Genomic DNA, 23,238 nt, shown 5'->3' with positions numbered 1-23,238 from the left:
TATACATGATCATGCCTAGATATTCTCATAATTATGCACTTTTCTATCAATTGCTCGACAGTAATTCATTCACCCATCGTAATAATTATGCTATCTTGAGAGAAGCCACTAGTGAAACCTATGTCCCCCGGGTCTGTTCTCCATTATATTAATCTCCCGTCAACTAGCTATTTCTGGCGCCATTTATTTTGCAATCTTTATATTCCAATCTATATCATAAAAATACCAAAAATATTTCTCTTATTATTATTATCTCTATCAGATCTCACTCTCGTAAGTGACCGTGAAGGGATTGACAACCCATTTATCGCGTTGGTTGCGAGGTTCTTATTTGTTTGTGCAGGTACAAGGGACTTGCGTGTAGTCTCCTACTGGATTAATACCTTGGTTCTCAAAAACTGAGGGAAATACTTACGCTACTTTGCTGCATCACCCTTTCCTCTTGAAGGGAAAACCAATGCAATGCTCAAGAGGTAGCAAGAACAATTTTTGGCACCATTACCGGGGAGATCTACGCACAAGTCAAGACATATCAAGTACCCATCACAAACTCTTATCCCTCGCATTACATTACTTGCCATTTGCCTCTCATTTTCCTCTACGCCACTTCACCCTTGTCGTTTTATTCGCCCTCTTTTTCCGTTCCCCTTCTCTTTCTAGTTCGTCTCTTTTCGCTTGCTTCTTGTGTGCTTGTGTGTTGGATTGTTTGTCACGATGGCTCAAGATAATACTAAATTGTGTGAATTTTCCAATACCAAAAATAATGATTTTATTAGCACTCCGATTGCTCCTCTTACCAATGCTGAATCTTGTGAAATTAATACTGCTTTGCTAAATCTTGTCATGAAAGATCTGTTTTCCGGCCTTCCTAGTGAAGATGCCACTACCCATCTAAAAAACTTTATTGATTTGTGTGATATGCAAAAGAAAGATGCGGATAATGATATTGTTAAATTGAAGCTATTCTCGTTTTCGCTTAGAGATCGTGCTAAAACTTGGTTTTCGTCTTTGCCTAAAAATAGTATCGATTCATGGAATAAGTGCAAAGATGCTTTTATCTCTAAGTATTTTCCTCTAGCTAAGATCATCTCTCTTAGAAACGATATTATTAATTTTAAGCAACTTGATCATGAACATGTTGCACAAGCTTGGGAGAGGATGAAATTAATGATACGTAATTGCCCTACACATGGTTTCAATTTGTGGATGATTATACAATTTTTTTATACCAGATTGAATTTTGCTTCTATAAATCTTTTAGATTCGGCCGCAGGAGGCACTTTTATGGAAATCACTTTAGGATAAGCTACTAAACTCCTAGATAATATTATGTTAATTATTCTCAATGGCACACTGAAACATCTACTAGTAAAAAGGTGCATGCAATAGAAGAAATTAATGTTTTGAGTGGAAAGATGGATGAACTTATGAAATTGTTTTCTAATAAGAGTGTTTCTTCTGATCCTAATGATATGCATTTTTCTACTTTGACGGAGAATAATAATAAATCTATGGGTGTGAATTTTGTTGGTAGGAACAATTTTGGTAACAATGCATATAGAGGTAATTTTAGTCCTAGGCCTTTTCTAGTAATTACTCTAATAATTATGGTAATTCCTACAACAATTCTTATGTAAATTATAATAAGATGCCCTCTGATTTTGAATCTAATATTAAAGAATTTATTAGTTCACAAAAGAGTTTCAATGCTTTGATTGAAGAAAAACTGTCTAAGATTGATGAGTTGGCCAGGAACGTGGATAGAATTTCTCTTGATGTTGATTCTTTGAAACTTAGATCTATTCCACCTAAGCATGATATCAATGAGTCTCTCAAAGCCATGATAATTTACATTGATGAGTGCAAAGAAAGAACCACTAGGATGCGTGCAAAAAAGGATTTCTTTATAAAAGCATGTTCTTCTAGTTTTGATGATAATAAGGATGAAGATCTAAAAGTGATTGATGTGTCTCCTATTAAATCTTTGTTTTGCAATATGAATCTTGATAATGATGGGACTAGAGATGAGTCAACTTTAGTTGAAAGGCGTCCCAATGATTCGGAGTTTTTAGATCTTGATGCAAAAATTAATAAAAGTGGCATTGGAGAGGTCAAAACTTTACATAACAATGAACCCACTATTTTGGATTTCAAGGAATTTAATTATGATAATTGTTCTTTAATAGATTGTATTTCCTTGTTGCAATCCTTGCTAAATTCTCCGCATGCTTATATTCAAAATAAGGCTTTTACTAAACATATTGTTGATGCTTTAATGCAATCTTATGAAGAAAAGCTTGAATTAGAAGTTTCTATCCCTAGAAAACTTCATGATGAATGGGAGCCTACTATTAAAATTAAAATTAAAGATCATGAATGCTATTCTTTATGTGATTTGGGTGCTAGTGTTTCCACGATTCCAAAAACATTGTGTGATGTGTTAGGTTTCCGTGAATTTGATGATTGTTCTTTAAACTTGCACCTTGCGGATTCCACTATTAAGAAACCTATGGGAAGGATTCATGATGTTATTATTGTTGCAAATAGGAACTATGTGCCCGTAGATTTCATTGTTCTTGATATTGATTGCAATCCTACATGTCCTATTATTCTTGGCAGACCTTTCCTTAGAACGATTGGTGCAATTATTGATATGAAAGAAGGAAATGTTAGATTCCAATTTCCGTTAAGGGAAGGCATGGAACACTTTCCTAGAAAAAAAATTAAATTACCTTATGAATCTATTATGAGAGCCACTTATGAATTGCATACCAAAGCTGATAATACATAGATCTATCCTTGCTTTTATGCCTAGCTAGGGGCGTTAAACGATAGTGCTTGTTGGGAGGCAACCCAATTTTATTTCTGTTCCTTGATTTTTGGTTTTGTTTAGTAATAAGTAATTCATATAGCCTCTGTTTATATGTGATTTTATGCTTTTAATTAGTGTTTGTGCCAAGTAGAACCTTTGGGAAGACTTGGGGAAAGTCTTTGCGATCTTGCTGTAAAAAACAAAAACTTTAGCGCTCACGAGATTTGCTGCCATTTTTTACAGGAGAGTGCGATTAGGTTGATTCATTTTGCAGATGATTGATAGATAAATTCCTCACGTCCAGAAATTTATTTTAGAATTTTTGGGTTACAAAAGTATTCGAAACCTACAGATTACTATAGACTGTTCTGTTTTGACAGATTCTGTTTTTCATGTGTTGTTTGCTTATTTTGATGCATCTATGGCTAGTATCATAGGTTATGAACCAAAGAGAAGTTGGAATATAGTAGGTTTAACACCAATATAAATAAAGAATTATTTCATTACAATACCTTAAGTGGTGGTTTGTTTTCTTATACTAACAGAGATCATGAGATTTTCTGTTTAAGTTTTGTGTTGTGAAGTTTTCAAGTTTTGGGTAAAGATTTGATGGATTAAGGAATAAGGAGTGGCAAGAGCCTAAGCTTGGGGATGCCCAAGGCACCACAAGGTAAAATTCAAGGACAACCAAAATCCTAAGCTTGGGGATGCCCCGGAAGGCATCCCCTCTTTCGTCTTCTTCTATCGGTAACTTTACTTGAGGCTATATTTTTATTCACCACATGATATGTGTTTTGGTTGGAGCGCCTTGTATGATTTGAGTCTTTGCTTTTTAGTTTGCCACAATCATCCTTGCTTTATACAGCTTTTGGGAGAGGCACACATGAATTGGAACTTATTAGAATACTCTATGTGCTTCTCTTATATCTTTTGAGCTAGATAATTTTGCTCTAGTGCTTCACTTTTATCTTTTAGAGCATGGTGGTGGTTCTATTTTATAGAAACTATTGATCTCTCATGCTTCACTTATATTATTTTGAGAGTCCTTTAGAACAGCATGGTATTTTTCTTTGGTTATGAAATTAGTCCTAATATGATAGGCATCCAAGATGGGTATAATAAAAACTATCATAAAAAGTGCATTGAATACTATGAAAAGTTTGATAGTTGACGATTGTTTTGAGATATTAAGATGGTGATATTAGAGTCATGCTAGTTGAGTAGTTGTGAATTTACGAAATACTTGTTCTAAAGTTTGTGATTCCCGTAGCATGCACATATGGTGAATCGTTATGTGATGAAGTGGGAGCATGAATTATTTATTGATTGTCTTCCTTGTGAGTGGCGGTCGGGGACGAGCGATGGTCTTTTCCTACCAATCTATCCCCCTAGGAGCATGCGCGTAGTACTTTGTTTCAATAACTAATAGATTTTTGCAATAATTATATGAGTTCTTTATGACTAATGTTGAGTCCATGGATTATACGCACTCTCACCCTTCCACCATTGCTAGCCTCTCTAGTACCGCGCAACTTCCGCCGGTACCATAAACGCACCATATACATTCCTTAAAATAGCTACCATACCTAACTATTATGGCATTTCCATAGCCATTCCAAAATATATTGCCATGCAACTTTCCACCGTTCCGTTTATTATGACACGCTTAATCATTGTCATATTGCTTTGCATGATCATGTAGTTGACATCGTATTTGTGGCAAAGCCACCGTGCATAATTCTTTCATACATGTCACTCATGAGTCATTGCACATCCCGGTACACCACTGGAGGCATTCACATAGAGTCATATTTTGTTCTAAGAATTGAGTTGTAAGTAAATAAAAGTGTGATGATCATCATTATTAGAGCATTGTCCTAAGTGAGGAAAGGATGATGGAGACCATGATTCGCCCACAAGTTGGGATGAGACTCTGGACGAAAAAAAAGAAAAGAAAAGAGGCCATAAAAAAAGAAGGCCCAAATAAAAAAATGAGAGAAAAAGAGAGAAGGGGCAATGTTACTATCCTTTTTCCACACTTGTGCTTCAAAGTAGCACCATGATCTTCATGATAGAGAGTCTCCTATGTTGTCACTTTCATATACTAGTGGTAATTTTACATTATAGAACTTGGCTTGTATATTCCAATAATGGGCTTCCTCAAAATGCCCTAGGTCTTCATGATCAAGCGAGTTGGATGCACACCCACTTAGTTTCTTTTTGAGCTTTCATACACTTATAGCTCTAGTGCATCCGTTGCATGGAAATCCCTACTCACTCACATTGATATCTATTGATAGGCATCTCCATAGCCCTTTGATATGCCTAGTTGATGTGAGACTATCTTCTCCTTTTTCTTCTTCTCCACAACCACCATTCTATTCCACATATAGTGATATGTCCATGGATCATGCTCATGTATTGGCTTGTCATCGGGGTTGTGCATGATTTAAATATTTTGTGTGGTGAAGATAGAGCATAGCCAGACTATATGATTTTGTAGGGATAACTTTCTTTGGCCATGTTATTTTGAGAAGACATGATTGCTTAGTTAGTATGCTTGAAAAATTATTATTTTTATGTCAATATTAAACTTCTGTCTTGAATCTTTCGGATCTGAACATTAATGCCACAATAAAGAAAATTACATTGAGAATTATGCTAGGTAGAATTCCACATCAAAAATTCTGTTTTTATCATTTACCTACTCGAGGCCGAGCAGGAATTAAGCATGGGGATGCTTGATACGTCCCCAACGTATCTATAATTTTCGATTGTTCCATGCTATTATATTATCTGTTTTGGATGTTTATGGGCCTAATTATACACTTTTATATTATTGTTGAGACTAACCTACTAACCCAAGGCCAAGTGCAAATTGTTGTTTTTTGCCTATTTTAGTGTTTCGCAGAAAAGGAATATCAAACGGAATCCAAACGGAATGAAACCTTCGAGAGAGTTATTTTTGGAACAACGTGATCCAGGGGACTTGGAGTGGATGTCAAGAAATCAACAAGGAGGCCACGAGGCAGGGAGGCACGCCCCCACCCTCGTGGGCCGCTCGTAGCTCCACCGACCTACTTCTTCCTCCTATATATATCCATATACCCCGAAAACATCCAGCAGCACCACGAAACCCTATTTCCACCGCCGCAACCTTCTATACCCAAGAGATCCCATCTTGGGGCCTTTTCTGGAGCTCCGCCGAAGGGAGGATCAATCACAGAGGGCTTCTACATCAACACCATAGCCTCTCTGATGATGTGTGAGTAGTTTACTTCATACCTTCGGGTCCATAGTTATTAGCTAGATGGCTTCTTCTCTCTCTTTGGATCTCAATACAAAGTTCTCCTCGATCTTCTTGGAGATCTATTTGATGTAACTCTTTTTGTGGTGTGTTTGTCGAGATCCGATGAATTGTGGGTTTATGATCAAGTTTATCTATGAACAATATTTAATTCTTCTCTAAAATATTTTATGTATGATTGGTTATCTGTGCAAATCTCTTCGAATTATCATTTTGGTTTGGCCTACTAGATTGATCTTTCTTGCAATGGTTGAAGTGCTTAGCTTTGGGTTCAATCTTGTGGTGTCCTTTCCCAGTGACAGCAGGGGCAGCAAGGCACATATTGTATTGTTGCCATCGAGGATAAAAAGATGGGGTTTATATCATATTGCTTGAGTTTATCCCTCTACATCATGTCATCTTGCTTAATGCGTTACTCTGTTCTTATGAACTTAATACTCTAGATCCATGCTGGATAGCGGTCGATGTGTGGAGTAATAGTAGTAGAGGTAGAATCATTTCGGTCTACTTGTCGTGGACGTGATGCCTATATACATGATCATGCCTAGATATTCTCATAATTATGCAATTTTCTATCAATTGCTCGACAGTAATTCATTCACTCACCGTAATACTTATGCTCTCTTGAGAGAAGCCACTAGTGAAACCTATGGCCCCCCAGGTCTATTCTCCATTATATTAATCTCCCGTCAACTAGCTATTTCTGGCGCCGTTTATTTTGCAATCTTTATATTCCAATCTATATCATAAAAATACCAATAATATTTATCTTATGATTATTATCTCTATCAGATCTCACTCTCGTAAGTGACCGTGAAGGGATTGACAACCCCTTTATTGTGTTGGTTGCGAGGTTCTTAGTTGTTTGTGCAGGTACGAGGGACTTGCGTGTAGTATCCTACTGGATTGATACCTTGGTTCTCAAAAACTGAGGGAAATACTTACGCTACTTTGCTGCATCACCCTTTCCTCTTCAAGGGAAAACCAACACAATGCTCAAGAGGTAGCAACTACCTAGCCGAAAATTACTCTACCTTCCTCCTCATAAGTATTTCTTGTTCGTTCGTCCTTGCCATGGCCGGTGTGCAGAGCTCTAGGTCGAGTACTACTCATAAAAAGGTAGCGGCGACCAAGGCTGCGGAAAAAAAGAGAGGGCTCGCCACCTCACAAAGACATCGAAAGATCTCTGACGGGCAGGCGAGGGCTCCCAGGAGGGCCCTAGCCGCGGAGGCGAGGGCTCCCAGGAGCGCCCTAGTGGCGGAGGTGAACATGCCGAGCTGGTGGCGCTGGAGTCGTTATCCCTCGACGACATGCCCGCTGAGTTCAATGAGCAGGGAGAGTTGACCGCTGGCTTGCTCATGCTGCTGAAGAAGAGCATTGCCTCAGATAAGAAGGCGACCGGTGAAATCCTGCAACTTTAGGAGGACAAGGTGAAGCTCCGCCATGATCTCGACCTGCTAAAGGAGGAGAACGCCAGCTGGAAGAAGCTGCATGAGAAGAGTAGTTCCTTGATGAAGATGTGGCAGGCCCTCGCCATGGAATAGAAGGAGTTGTTGGTGAAGCTCTGCATCGAGCACCCAGCTACTGTCAAGGTACATAATGCGGCCGTGGAACAGATGATGCAGGCTCTCGTCGAGAAATCCCGCGTCATGGACAGAATGAAGAAGATGGAAGAGGAGATGCGCGAGTAGGTGGAGGTCGTGGAGGCGATGAAGAAGCAGTTATGACTCCGCGGCCAGCAATCCTTCATGTAGTAGAGAGCAGCGCCCCATACTTGTGTGTGTTTTCCTTCCTTTGGGGGGGATAATCTTCCTTCTTCTTTCGCTGCTATGTTTCTTCTTTTGCTTGGGGTGTTTCGCTGCACGTGTCACGTTCTCTATGAGGCATGAATAGAACAATGCTAACGATGAGCGGCGCCGTGGGATCGATGACTAGCAAGTTAGATCATTTTTATCGCCATATCGCACTGGGTGCCGTGTTTCGTGCTGCTCCGTCGTACTAGCACTCTAGTGGAAAACTTGAGTATACCGCATGGTCCCTTGCTCCTCCTCAGGTCGTCAGCAACATTTATATGAGCAGTCAAATCACAAGGCCCCGCCTTCAAGTAGTAATGAGCCGTCAAATCATAGTGGCCCTTGCCTCTCGTGAAACCAACCAAGCGAGACTACTCCACCCTATAGCTTTTTAAATGTATACTTTTGTACAGTAGAAACATCGATGTATTGCACCATGGAGCAAAACTAACAAGATGAAATTAAAGAACAAAAGGTGGTATATATAGAGAGTGCTCGTCGCCAAATTATGCATATAGTACTATTAAAAAAACTAGTACATGCTTAGATGGGGTGCTAAATTCTATTAAAGAAATTAGCATACCTATTTAATTCTTAGGTTCTTATTATTTATGACACTAGTTGTGTCTGACTACTCAGTATTGTCATTAGAAGTTACAACTACTCAAAGATGCCAAAGATTCGTGGGATGCTTCCTAAAAATGCAATTAGATATCTCAAAAATGTCATCGTTCCGTTAGATGTTTGCTCAAAAATGCCATTAGACATTGTTATTTTCACGTCAAACCCGTTGACCATGTTATATGACAAAAATAAGCCTAGACCCACATGTCGATTCTCTCTATCTCACAATGATAAGTGTGGCCCCACTTGTTAGGAGTAACCATATATATTGGCTATATGATGTTCGTATATAATGTGAACAAATGAGTGGTAGTACTACCAACTACAAGATAAATTATAAGAAATACTAGTATGTACATACTGTAGAGTTAAAGTAATGAGAAGGAACATAACATAGTTATGCTGGGGGCTGAGCACAACACACCCCTCAAATAAAACTAAGCACCCTGAAATTAAACTAAGCAACTAATCTGGTAGACACTGCATTACAACCACCATGAGCAACGACACTGCCACCTTACTTGGACTCCTCATCCATGTGCTCAACTTCATCCTTGTCCCTCTTCCTCTTGGCCGATACTTCTTTGCTTGAACCGTACACTTGGCTCTCGCTCTTCATCCAACCCTTGTGATATTGAAACAAAGGTAGGCATCCATTGTAGCGTAATTGATGTGGTGTCTATCTAGTACATTCCACTGCCATGCATGATGAAACTTGGGCGGAGGTTTTGTCAGTTTACCATGCGAAGGATCAACCATGGCTGCTGCCAGGGTCAGCATTGAAGGCTGACGGGAGGACACCAGCACATTCCTCTGGAGGTCGAAAGGCTGGCCTACAACGAGGCCTATCCGACCCAGGACTTCTTTGTCGTTCGTAAAGTCTACAGAAACAAATTTTACTTTGCCACCCCCGGGGAAGTTCTTAAAATCCTCGCACTCAACGCCGGCGTCGCATATGTGGTAGACCAAGAACAAGTTATGCAAGTAAACCTGGATCATGGCGGGCTTGTTCTTCTCTTCCTCCTTTATATTCTTCTCTTTTCACAGGACAGTGGTGTACTCAACATCTAGCCCAGCGACCCACTCATCACCCTTTGACTTTTCGAACTTGCGTCTGAAACGAGCAAGGCATCCTTTCACCGTTGCGGAAGAACGATTGTAGATGACGTCGAACTCATCACCGGTGGTGGTTCTAACCTTGTACTCACCGCCGATCATGGAGATTTGGGACGCCATGGATTTGGGAGGAGGGTAAGGATTAGTGGAACTGCTGTAATGTGAAAGGACGGGACGACTAGGAGCGAACTGCCCTAATGTTAAAGGACGGCCGGGGACAAGTAGGAGCGAACTGCTAGCGGTTTTTCGATTGTAAAAATGCTGAGTGGGGCGTGCGAACAGCATGGTAGTGGCTTGCCCGATGGATAAATGGATTGATGCACTGTACTATGGGGGCCAATTAGATTTCATGTCTACTAGATTCCCAATTAAATGGCTTCATGCATCTACGTGTTCGCATGTCAAGTGTCGGGAAAATTACAGTTGATACGAAGCTTTCCATGCTCCCATGATACGGGCTTCCAAGAACCCTTGGATCTGAGATTGAACGGTTGCATGGAGTGATTCTAGACTTATGGGTGAATATCCTATCATGGAGGGTTATTCTGCAAAGTTTCAGCAACTTAGCATGCGACTGTTCGATTTTAGATCCAAGGGATGTCTGCAGCCCGTATCATAGTCAAGCCTACCATGACCGTCGCCTCGCTTGCATGGTCGCACCCTTGGTGATTTCATATGGCTATAAATGAGCATTGTCTTAGCCTACTTCGCGTGCATGAAACTACTTACTCCGTCCAGGTGCGTTAGCCTATCTGATGTTGGCATGTCATACATAGTCATCACTTAGTCACTCATACAACAAGGTTGGCTATAAGAGTATTTTTTACTTCTCTCTATCTCTTTCTTCATAGTATTTATTGCATTTGCCAAGGAGTGACCACTTCCAATGAAATGGTGCTTAGGTGAGGTGCTAAGGGCATTAAATGGCTTAGCAACTCAAGTCACCAATGCATAGGTGCTTAGTTTTTTTATGCTAAGCTTGCTTCATTTAATTAGCTATAGAATCAAAATTGTCTTTTCACCTAGGTACATGCGCTTAGTACCGTTTCTTCCTGGGGTCACCGAACTAGTCTTCCTCTTCTTAATTAACTTGCCACATCAGACTTTATGCCTATGTGGCAGGCTTAGCACCTGTACATGGTGGATCATTGGGAGAGGCACGTGTATACCATGGAGGTGGTCGGGAATCGGGAGACTCACGCCGGTTGTAGTGCTGCAATTAAAATGATAATGGCAAGTCAAATCACAGGGCCCCACCTGTCCAGCAGTAACTTGCCGTCAAATCACACAGCCCTACTTTCGCAGCAATCTACTCCCTCATCTTCTCGCCTCTCTGTCGAACCGATTAGGCAGAACTGCCCCGCCTACCGTGCGGGAAAATCCCCACCCTCAACTTTTAAATATAATTTTGTATCCATGGAGCAAAGCCTCAAGAAAACGGCGGTACACATGTATACAACACGCCCGTCACGTTCGCGTCGCACCCCAGATGGTCGGTCGGTTTGGCACGGCGCTCTCCTAATGGAACACGTGTCATATTGCGTTTGCACGCACATGTGGGACCACAATTGAGAACCGACCATAGGCACACTCCCCGGCCCCGCAAGTTGGCTGAGTTAATAGAAGAGAGAGACGAGAGATAGTACTGGAGCAGTGTTGTACAGATGTTGGTGCCTGGACGATCCCTGCATGACACGGAAGATTAGTTCGTCCATGCATGTGGCCAGACTCCAGCAAGCGGCTGGATTGGCTACTGTCTACATATCATGCAGGCTGTGTTGTACAGAGTTGTAGTTCTGATGAGTAATCTAAAAAAAGGTTTCTTGTCATCTCGCAATATTAGGTGTTATGTGCTTCGGATCACTGCGAGGGTTAAACAACGACAACTGAGTTCCTCCAAGGCGCTGGTCATTGGGGGCACATGCACGAAGACTACTCGGCTGCCATCTAGGTCAAGCCGGCTATGTTAATTAGGACATCTATTGATGGACCCCTTTTCTACGAGTTTATATTTAATTTGAGCTTTGATCATCCTCTAGTTTGTCCATCGGGATTCATGTTGTCTCCTTGGGGCAGTGAGGTTATGGTTTCTTGTCATGTGGCATTTTTTGTGTTATATGTTGATCTGGTGCTTCAGATCAAAATGACGACAACTACGCCTCCGGGGCGCATTCATGAAGACTTCTCGATAGCCATTGACAAGGTCAAGCCGGCTCCGATAGATAAAAGAAAACTACTCCAATATATAGGCAGGAGCCTCCACGCTTGCTTGCTAGTGTGGGTATCTTCAACCGTCTCGTCCTCTCCAGATCTAAACATGACAGTGGTGGCCACACTCTCTCTCTCTCTGCTCACCCTGGTCATAGATCTAGCCAGATCCTCTCTGCCGGGGAAGGTGAGAAGGTGCAATGTTCACGCGGTCTTCCTTGGCGATGGCTCTTACCCACTGCCAGTGCATCCCGATCAGTGTGCCTTGCCGATCTCTCCCACACAGCTCCGGCTAGGGAGGTGCTACCTCTAGAGCTTGCGTTGGTTTTTCCCTTGAAGAGGAAAGGGTGATGCAGCAAAGTAGCGTAAGTATCCCCCTCAGTTTTGAGAACCAAGGTATCAATCCAGTAGGAGAGTACGCAACAAGAAATCGAATACCTACACAAACAAACACCAACTTGCAACCAACGCGACAAAAGGGGTTGTCAATCCGTTCACGGTTATTCGCAAAGTGAGATCTGATAGAGATGGATAAACGGTAAAGTAATATTTTTGGTTTATTGAATGGAAAGTAAAAGATTGCAAAGTAAGGGAACGGCGACAGAAATTGGCAAGTTGACGGGAAACTAACATGATGTAAAAGAGACCCGGGGGCCATAGGTTTCACTACAGGCTTCTCTCAAGATAGAAATTATTACAATGGGTGAACAAATTACTGCCGAGCAATTGACAGAAAACCGCAAAGTTATGATGATATCTAAGCTAATGATCATGAATATAGGCATCATGTCTGTGTCAAGTAGACCGGAACGATTCTGCATCTACTACTATTACTCCACACATCGACCAACTCCTGCCTGCATCTAGAGTATTAAGTTCATGAGAACAGAGTAACGCATTAAGCAAGATGACATGATGTAGCGGCATTAACTCAAGCAATATGATGAAAACCCCATCTTGTTATCCTTGATGGCAACAATACAAGATGTGTCGGTTCCCCTTCTGTCACTAGGATCGAGCACCGCAAGATTGAACCCAAAGCTAAGCACTTCTCCCATTGCAAGAAAAACCAATCTAGTTGGCCAAACCAAATCGATAGTTCTAAGAGACTTGCAAATATATCAAATCATGCATATAAGAATTCAGAGGAGATACAAATAATATTCATAGATAAGTTAATCATAAATCCACAATTCATCGGATCTCGGCAAACATACCGCAAAAGAGTATTACATCCAATAGATATCCAAGAACATCAAGGAGAACTTTCTATTGAGAATCAAGAGCGAAGAAGCCATCTCGCTACTAGCTATGGACCCGTAGGTCTGAAGTAAACTACTCACGCTCCATCGCAGAGGCAATGGTGTTGATGTAGAAGCCCTCCGTGATCGATTCCCCCTCCAACAAGATGCCGGAAAAGGCCCCTAGATGGGATCTCACTGGTATAGAAGGTTGCGGTGGTGGAAAAGTCGTTTTGTGGCTCCCCTTGATGTTTTGGGGTATAAGAGTATATATAGGAGGAAGAATTAGGTCAGGAGAGCTATGAGTGACCCACAAGGTCGGGGGTGCGCCCCACACCCTAGGCGCGCCCTCCACCCTTGTGGCCGCTGAGGGAGTCCTGGATTAGGGGGTGTTCGGATAGCCGAACTATACCTTCAGCCGGATTCCTGGACTATGAAGATACAAGATTGAAGACTCCGTCCCGTGTCTGGAAGGGACTTTCCTTGGCGTGGAAGGCAAGATTGGCGATACGGATGTTCAGATCTCCTACCATTATAACCGACTCTATGTAACCCTAACCCTATCCGGTGTCTATATAAACCGGAGGGTTTTAGTCCGTAGGACAACATACACATCAACAATCATACCATAGGCTAGCTTCTAGGGTTTAGCCTCTCTGATCTCGTGGTAGATCTACTCTTGTACTACCCATATCATCAATATTAATCAAGCAGGGCGAAGGGTTTTACCTCCATCGAGAGGGCACGAACCTGGGTAAAACTTCGTGTCCCTTGCCTCCTATTACCATCCGGCCTAGATGCACAGTTCGGGACCCCTTACCCGAGATCCGTCGGTTTTGACACCGACATTGGTGCTTTCATTGAGAGTTCCTCTATGCCGTCGCCGTCAGTCCCGATGGCTCCTACGATCATCAATGGCGATACAGTCCAGGGTGAGACCTTCCTCCCCGGACAGATCTTCGTCTTTGGCGGCTTCGCACTGCGGGCCAATTCACTTGACCATCTAGAGCAGATAGAAAGCTACGCCCCTAGCTGTCAGGTCAGATTCAGAAGTTTAAACTACACGGCTGACACCCGCGGGGACTTGATCCTCGACGGATTTGAACCACTGCCGAGCGCGCGCACTGTCACGACGAGAATGATCTAGCTCTGCCGCCGAACAGTGCCCTGGAGGCCGCACCCGCATCGGCTCCAACCCTTAGTTCGGAGCTGACCACGCCGATCGAGGATGGGCGGTTGGATGCCACCTCGGGGGCTGCGATCCAAACGGCGATTGAGCCGAACACCAGCCCCGTACTCTGTGAGGCTCGTGACTCCAAGGAGCCAGACTCCTCTCCGGACTCCGAACCCTCTGCGCCCCTGCCAGTCGAATCCGATTGGGCGCCGATCATGGAGTTCACCGCCGCAGACATCTTTCAACACTCGCCTTTCGGCGATATCCTGAAGTCACTGAAGTCTCTCTCTTTATCAGGAGAGCCCTGGCCGGTCTACGGTCAGCAAGGTTGGGGTACGGACGATGAAGAAATTCAAAACCCACCCACCACCCACTTTGTAGCCACTGTCGACGACTTAACCGACATGCTCGACTTCGACTCCGAAGACATCGACGGTATGGATGCCGATGAAGGAGATGATGAAGAACCAGCGCCTACTAGGCCCTGGAAAGCCACCTCGTCATATGACATATACATGGTGGACACCCCAAAAGAGGGAGAGGGCGATGGAACAGGAGAGGATGACCCCTCCAAGAAACAGCCCAAGCGCCGACGTCAGCGGCGCCGCTCAAAATCCCGCCAACACAAAAACGGTGATTCCAGCATGGGAGATAATAATACTCCGGAGAGTGCCGAAGAAAACCCCCTCCAGCAAGGTCTAGCACAGGAGGATGGAGAAGCCAGCCCTCACGTGAGAGTGGCAGACAGAGAGGTCGAGGACGATAATTATATGCCTCCCTCCGAAGACGAGGCAAGCCTCGACAATGATGAATTCGTCGTGCCAGAGGATCCCGTTGAGCGAAAGCGTTTCCAACGCAGGCTTATGGCCACGGCAAGAAGCCTCAAGAAAAAACAGCAACAGCTCAGAGCTAATCAAGATTTTCTAGTTGACAGATGGACTGAAGTCCTTGCGGCCGAAGAGCATAAACTCGAATGCCCCTCTAAGAGTTACCCAAAGCGCAGGTTGCTACCCCAATTAGAGGAGGAAGCACTTGATGCGGCCGACCGGCCACCTCGTTGCCGCGACAGAGAGGCCTCCCGGCCCTCCACTCAAGCCGCACCCCGTACCAAGGCACGGGAATATGCGCCGGACTTACGAGACATGTTGGAGGACAAGGCAAGGCAAACACGATCGATCTACGGATCGCGTGGGCACCCGACGGCTCGAGACAGTAACCGTCACGCCGGCCACAAATTTGGCAGGGCCAAACATAGTAGACAAAGCTCATCGGAGCTACGTCATGATATCGCCCAATACAGAGGCGCCGCACACCCACTGTGCTTTACAGACGAAATAATGGATCATCAAATCCCTGAGGGTTTCAAACCCGTAAATATCGAATCATATGATGGAACAATAGACCCTGTGGTATGGATGAAGGATTATCTCCTTCATATCCGCATGGCCCGCGGCGACGATTTTCACGCCATCAAATACCTCCCACTCAAGCTTAAAGGACCAGCTCGGCATTGGCTCAACAGCTTGCCAACAAGATCAATCAGTTGTTGGGAGGACCTGGAAGCCGCATTCCTCGACAATTTCCAGGGCACTTATGTGCGACCCCCAGACGCCGATGACCTAAGTCACGTAATCCAGCAGCCAGAGGAATCGGCCAGACAATTCAGGACACGGTTCCTAACAAAGAAAAATCAAATAGTCGACTATCCGGACGCTGAGGCCCTAGCAGCCTTCAAGCACAATATCCGTGATGAGTGGTTGGCCCGGCACCTCGGACAGGAAAAGCCGAAATCTATGGCAGCACTCACGACACTCATGACCCGCTTTTGTGCGGGAGAAGACAGATGGCTTGCTCGTAGCAACAATATGACCAAGAACCCTGGCAGTTCGGACACCAGGGACATTAGTGGCAGGACGCATCGCAACAAGCAGAAGCGCTGCATTAACGGCGACAATGCTGAGGATACGGCAGTTAATGCCGGATTCAGAGGCTCTAAATCCGGTCAGCGGAAAAAGGCATTCAAAAGGAATCCTAGGGGCCCGTCAAGCTTGGACCGAATACTCGATCGCTTGTGCCAAATACATGGCACCCCCAAAAAGCCGGCCAATCCCACCAACAGGGATAGTTGGGTGTTCAAGAAGGCAGGCATGTTAAGCGCCGACAACGAAGACAAGGGGCTGCATAGGGATGACGACGAGGAGCCCCGACCGCCGAACAACAGTGGACAGAAGGGATTTCCCCCACAAGTGCGGACGGTGAACATGATCTATGCAACCCATGTCCCCAAAAGGGAGTGGAAGCGTGCGTTAAGGGACGTATACGCGGTAGAGCCAGCCGCCTCAAAGTTCAACCCATGGTCCACCTGCTCGATCACCTTTGATCGAAGGGACCATCCCACTAGCATCCGTCATGGCGGATTCGCCGCATTGGTTCTAGACCCAATTATTGACGGATTTCATATCACTAGAGTCCTTATGGACGACGGCAGCAGCCTGAACCTGCTTTACCAGGATACAGTGCGGAAAATGGGCATAGATCCCTCGAGGATTAAGCCCACCAAAACGACCTTTAAAGGCGTAATACCAGGTGTAGAGGCCAACTACACAGGCTAAGTCACACTTGAAGTTGTCTTCGGATCTCCGGATAATTTCTGAAGCGAGGAGTTAATCTTCGATATAGTCCCGTTTCGCAGTGGCTATCACACACTCCTCGGGTGAACCGCATTCGCCAAATTCAATGCGGTACCGCACTACGCATACCTTAAGCTCAAGATGTCAGGCCCTCGTGGAGTAATTATGGTCAATGGAAACACCGAACGCTCCCTTCGAACGGAGGAGCACACGGCGGCCCTTGCAGCGGAAGTACAAAGCAGCCTCTCCAGGCAGTTCTCCAGTCCGGCCATTAAACGTCCGGACACCGTCAAGCGCGCCCGGAGTAACCTACAACAAGACCGCCTGGCATGTTCCGAGCAGGCGTAGCAATGCGGCCCCAACCCCAACCCTCGCAAGAAGGCGACGCCAGTACTTCGCGTCCATAACTACGCTCTGGAAATACCACGGGCATAGGGGGAGGGGCACCATCACGGCACACCCAAAACACGGCTTAAACCGCACCAGGGGCTGCCGATTTTTTACTTTTCTCTTACTTCTAGGACTCTACTCTTCGGAAGGCTTGTTCGGCAGTTCAATTACCGCACAAATGATGCAAGGACTACGGAAGAAGACAAGCCATGCCGCATTACGGAAATCCCAGGTGGTCTCTATCACGAGCAGTATACCTGTTTTGCATACTATTCTGCAGCTTGCCCCTGGAGCAGACATGTTAAATAGTCCAACTTTTCGTTTATCGCATTACTTGTATCGTTCTGCTTTGATCGCAGCTATTTTTAATAAACAATGCATAGCTTTTGTCTATTTTTTGCATTATATTTTTATAAATAAATGTTCCTTAACGACATGTTGCACCCGTAGAACTTGGTACGGCCAAAATACGCCAGGGGCTTTTAGCACCCCTCAATATGGTGTGAGAAGTCCGAACACTTTCACAAGTGCGGCACCCCGAACTTATAGCACTATATGCATCGGCTCCGAATCATGTCTTGGGTCAATAGTTGGGTTTCCCCAGCTCCTATGTTTTGGTGCCTTACGTTCCGCTATATCGGCTAAGGTAGCACTAGGAGAACCACTGCGATTGTGCCCCAGTTGAGCTGGGCCGAGCACCTCAGTGGAGAAAGCTAAAACTGACTGTCATGATGAAGCGAGAGCTGGTCGCTGTTCGAGAGGTTTTTTGAGTCCCTAAAGACTTATGCCGCTTAGGGCGAGGAGTCGGCTCTGTCCGGCCAAGGCGTGGATAGCGCCCCGAACTCGGTCTTCCGAACACTAGGGGCTTCGCCGAAATTTAAAATTATAGAATTCTATGGCTAAGTGAGAGTGTTCACGCATTATAGTCTGATTACCTCGTTCGTTGGGCTGAGCGCCTCCCTCGAAGGACCCAAATATGGGGAAAAGAGCGCCCAGGTTTATCCCCGAACACCCCAGCACTAGCGGCAAGGGGGCAAAAGCCGACGACTCGCCATCTCTCAGTATTGATAAACAGCCGCATAGAAGGTAATATTTTAAATTCAAGCAGCATTGCTTAGCGCATATGAACAAGTTTCAGCGCATAGGATAACACAAGCGGGTTTTACTCAAAAAATACATCCTTGGTACATTCATCCGCAACAAGGCGGGCACCGTTCAGAACATCCTTATAATAATTCTCGGGCTTGTGATGCTCTTTCCCCGGCGGTGGCCCGTCCTTCACAAGCTTCTCCGCATCCAGCTTGACCCAGTGCACCTTAGCACGGGCAAGGGCCCTACGGGCACCTTCAATGCAGACGGAGCGCTTGATGTCTTCAAGCCTTGGACATGCCTCCACCAGCCGCCGCACCAGCCCGAAATAGCTCCCAGGCAGAGCCTCTCCAGCCCACAGCCGAACTATGAGGCCCTTCATGGCCTGTTCGGCCGCCTTGTGGAGCTCGACCAGTTGCTTCAGCTGGTCGCTCAGGGGCACGGGGTGTCCGGCCTCAGCATACTGAGACCAGAACACCTTCTCCGTCGAGCTGCCCTCCTTGGCTCGATAGAATGCGGTGGCATCGGATACACTCTGGGTAAGGCATTCTTTATGAGATCAGAACATCGGATACACTCCGTCGAGCTGCCCTCCTCGGCTCGATAGAATGTGGCGGCATCGGATACACTCCGGGGAAGATCTGCGAATGCTCCTGGAGAGCTCCAGATTCGGGTAAGTAACAGGTAACTCACGTTTATGTGCTTGCTTTGCATAAACAATGCCTTACCCACCGCTATCTTCTTCACCTCATCCAACTCCTGAAGGGTCTTCTGGGATTCGGCCTTGCCAGATTTGGCATTTTCAATAGCCACCGCAAGCTCGGACGCTTGCGTCTTCGAGTCACGCTCCAAACTCTCATGTTTTTCCATGAGAGCCTGGAGCTCTTGCCGCACCTTGCCAACCTCAGCCTCATACTTCTCCCGCTCGGTGCGCTCCGAGGCCGAATTCTTCTCGGCCTCGTCCAGCGCTTGCTTAAGGGTCGCCACCTTAGACGTGGCCCCTACAATAGCCATGATAATCCTGTCATTTTTTGCAATTTCACCTTTTTTTTATATATTTTTAACAAGGTATTTCTTACCTTCATTGTCCTCGAGCTGCTTCTTGGCACGCTCGAGCTCTTGCTCGGACCTTTCGAGGTCCTGCTTTAGCGTGTCCACTTCCGCAGTCAGTGCGGCAGACGCAAGCAGGGTAGCCTGCACATGCATATTGACTCATTTTTGTTAGACTCCTGCGAATTCTATTTGATCCTCTATTTGGCTTTTCTTCCTGAACGAAAAACAGAGCATCAGTGGCTACTGTCTATGCGGTACTATTATTTACGCATTCTTTACTTACCTCAAAGCCTGTTAAAAGGCTTGTACAAGCTTCAGTCAGTCCGCTCTTGGCGGACTGAACCTTCTGGATCACCGCACTCATAATAGTGCGGTGCCCCTCGTCGATGGAGGCACCTTGGAGCGCCTCCAACATATTGTCCGGCGCCTCCGGTTGGACGGAGGTCACCGGCATGGCGGGCTTGCTCCTCTTAGAAGGAGGTCCCCCGCTGGACTCTGGAACCTTTGAAGATTCCGGAACGGTGTCCGGCCTAGGGCCGGACTTGGAGCCCTGGGGAGTTTCATCCCCTTTACTCCTGGAGTCCGGGAGGTCGCCTTGCGGCGCCTCCAGGACCACCTCCTCTCGGATTGGAACCTGTTGGGACAACACTTCGGTGTCGTCCATAGGGCGGGGGGAGGAAGCCGCCGGAAGTGAGTTCACGTCCGACGAGTCCAGTGAGCCGCTCGATGACGCGTCGAGCCGGCCTTTGGGTGGGCTGCATAAACACATTCGACATAAGGGAAAGTTGTGCAATAAACGGATACTTACGATTTCGCCAGGGGCTTGGCCCTGGGCGCCCACTCCTCTCTGCCGTCGTCGGCATCGGTGGAGTAGTCCGGAGAAAGGGTTTTCCCCTTCTTGGACCCTTCGGCCTCCCCAGTTGGGGCGGCCTTCCTTTTCTTCCCTTCCCCCGCTGGAGGGGGAGGGGTCTCTTCTTCCTCCTCCTTGTCTTCATGGGAGGAGTGCGCCTCGGATTCGTCGGATGGTGAATCCGACACCTCCGGGCGTCGGGCACTCTTTCGAGTCCCCGTGGCCTTCTTCTTGGTCCTCTTCTCCGGCACCACATAGGGTGCCGGAACCAGAAGCTTCGCCAATTGAGCGTCCGCTGGGCCTTCCGGCAAAGGCGTCGGACAGTCGATCCGTCCGGACTTCGCTTGCCAATCCTGTCAAAGGTAAGGGAGTTTAGATCCCGCATAGAGTCAAACTATGGAAAACTGATACCCTGTAAAAGGAAAAAACAGCTTACCGCGAGCGCGTGACGCTGCACGCTGAATCCGTGATCCTCTGTAGCGGATGCGGGAGCCTCGGCGCCCTTGAAAAGCATCCTCCAGGCATCTTCGTACGTCGTGTCGAAGAGCCTGTTTAGAGTTTGATGCTGCGCTGAGTCGAACTCCCACATATTGAAGGCCCGTCGTTGACACGGCAGGATCAGGTGGATGAGCATAACCTGGACTACGTTGACAAGCCTGAGCTACTTGTTCACCAGGGATTGGATGCATGTTTGCAGTCCGGTCACCTCCTTTTGGTTACCCCACGACAGGCCCGTCTCCTTCCAGGACGTGAGCCGCGTAGGGGGCCGGATCAAAACTCAGGGGGTGCGACCCATTCGGCATCGCGCGGCTTGGTGACATAAAACCACCATGATTGCCACCCCTTCAGGGTCTCCACAAAGGAGCCCTCGAGCCACAGGACGTTGGCCATCTTGCCAACCATGGCACCGCCGGACTCCGTGTCACATCCCAAGTTCTGGTAATGCCTAGTGCTAACATATGGTGTTGCATCATGTCTACTTTACTCAGAAAATTTGAAATGGGGATGACAAACCCTAGCACTAAATGAAATGCAATTAGGATCAAAATAAAAACATTTTCAATGAACCAGAATGCCCTTTAGAAAAGTTCATTATTTTTGATAAAGGTGAAAACCTCTGCCAAAAAAGATGCACATACTTTTAGGCCATTCAGGATTTTTGAATAACCCATATTGTATTTGAATTGGGGCCTTTAAATACTATTAATATTTTTTAAATGCTCCAAAAATTCTGAAAATAGTTAAGGGCATCTGTAATAATTCATCTAACGCCCACAATTATTTTCAGGATTTATTAAAATGGTTTGGGTTATAAACTAAATCAAAACAAAATAACATAAATAGAAAACAGAAACAGAATTAGAAAGAGAGGAACCTACCTGGCAAAGCCCACCTGGCCTGTTACTGTAGTGGCCCAGCTCCTCCAGCCGGCCCAGCCCAGCTGGCCAGTGACAGTCGTCTTAAACCTCTGCCAGTAGGCAGAGGCGAAGGAGGGCACGGCGCGCGCTGAGGCCGCCACCTCCTCCCTGCCTGCCTCGCGCCCATGAGGCTCTCTTCCAGCGCCACGGAGACGGCCACGCACCCCCAGGCCCTCTCACTCCTCCTCCTCCCCCCCGGGGCTCATCCCCTCCCCTGTCTCTCTCCCTCGCACCACCGAACGCGGCCGCCGCCGCCGACGAGAACCACCACGGCCACAGCTACCCCCTCGCCCCTCTGTTGTGCCCACGAGTTCCGCGACGTCGTCCTCGACCCCCTCACCGAACTACACCCCGCCGGAAGCCCTGCAGCGTCACCTTCGAGGTCTTCTTCAACCTTTGTCCACGGGAGATGCCTCTCGCCGCCCCGCTTGCTCCGGTGCTTCCCCGAGCACGCCGAGGCCACCTCTGCATCCACCGTGAGCCCCTGCCCCTAACCCCCCTCCTCTACGCCTCGGTTGCGCCCCCTAGCCGCCATCTCCACCGAGCCCGAGCACTCTGCTCCGCCGGTGACGCCGTCGTCGTGGCCACAACCACGCGGGCTCGAAACCGAGCGCGTCACCACGTTTGCCACACTCCCAGGAGGCCGTAGCCCCTCTCCACGCCCCTGTTGTGCATCCCAGCGCCGAACCCGAGCACGCCCGAGCTCCGGCCGCCGCGGCCGAGCTCCCCGCCGTCGCCTCCGGCCGCCCTAGGCCTGGCTGGCGCCACCATCCGACGCGCGCTGGTCTGGGCTCCCGAACAAGCCCAACCACGCTGCGAACGGGGGCCCCAGAGCCCATTCCCGCGGCCTCCGCCGCGTCTGCTCATCGCTGGCGGCTAAATGCCGGTGGTTTAGCCCCAGTTGACCAGGGGTTTGACCTCCACTGACGTGTGGGCCCAGGCGCCTGTCTAATTAGTGTTAGGTTTAGTTAGTGTTAATTAACTTAGCTTATTAGTTGAGCCACTGACATGTGGGCCCGCCCTGCTAATTACCCTAGAATTAGGACTAACAAAAATTAGTTAGTCTAATGACACTGACCGGTGGGTCCCATGTGTTAGGTTTGACTCTAACCGGCCCTGTTGACCTGCTGACGTCATAATGACGTAGTGCTGACGTAGTAAAGGAATTTCTGGATTTAAAATAATACAGGAAATTCCAGAAAACAATTTAAACTTCTAAAAATCATAGAAATTCAACCGTAACTCCAAATGAAATAAATTATATATGAAAAATTATCAGAAAAATTCAAGGAATCTGTTTATGGCATTTTCATGCATGTTAGAACAACTTATGGATGCTGATTAGGCAAATTCATATAAATGGAATTTAAACTCTCACATATGGAGTTTGAATTTGAACCTAGGGTTCAAACCAACCCCATTTAACATGTTGCTAGTTGCATTAGCTCAAACCATAGCATATTGACATGTCATGAGCATGCATCATATTGTGCATTGCATTAGTTGTGTTTCTTTCTCCTGTTGCCGGTATTT

The sequence above is a fragment of the Triticum urartu genome, chromosome 5A (genome assembly GCF_056163025.1).
Source record: "Triticum urartu cultivar PI428250 chromosome 5A, HENAU_Tu73, whole genome shotgun sequence".
Taxonomy (NCBI): Eukaryota; Viridiplantae; Streptophyta; class Magnoliopsida; order Poales; family Poaceae; genus Triticum; species Triticum urartu.
Note: the sequence above shows the minus strand (reverse complement) of the source record.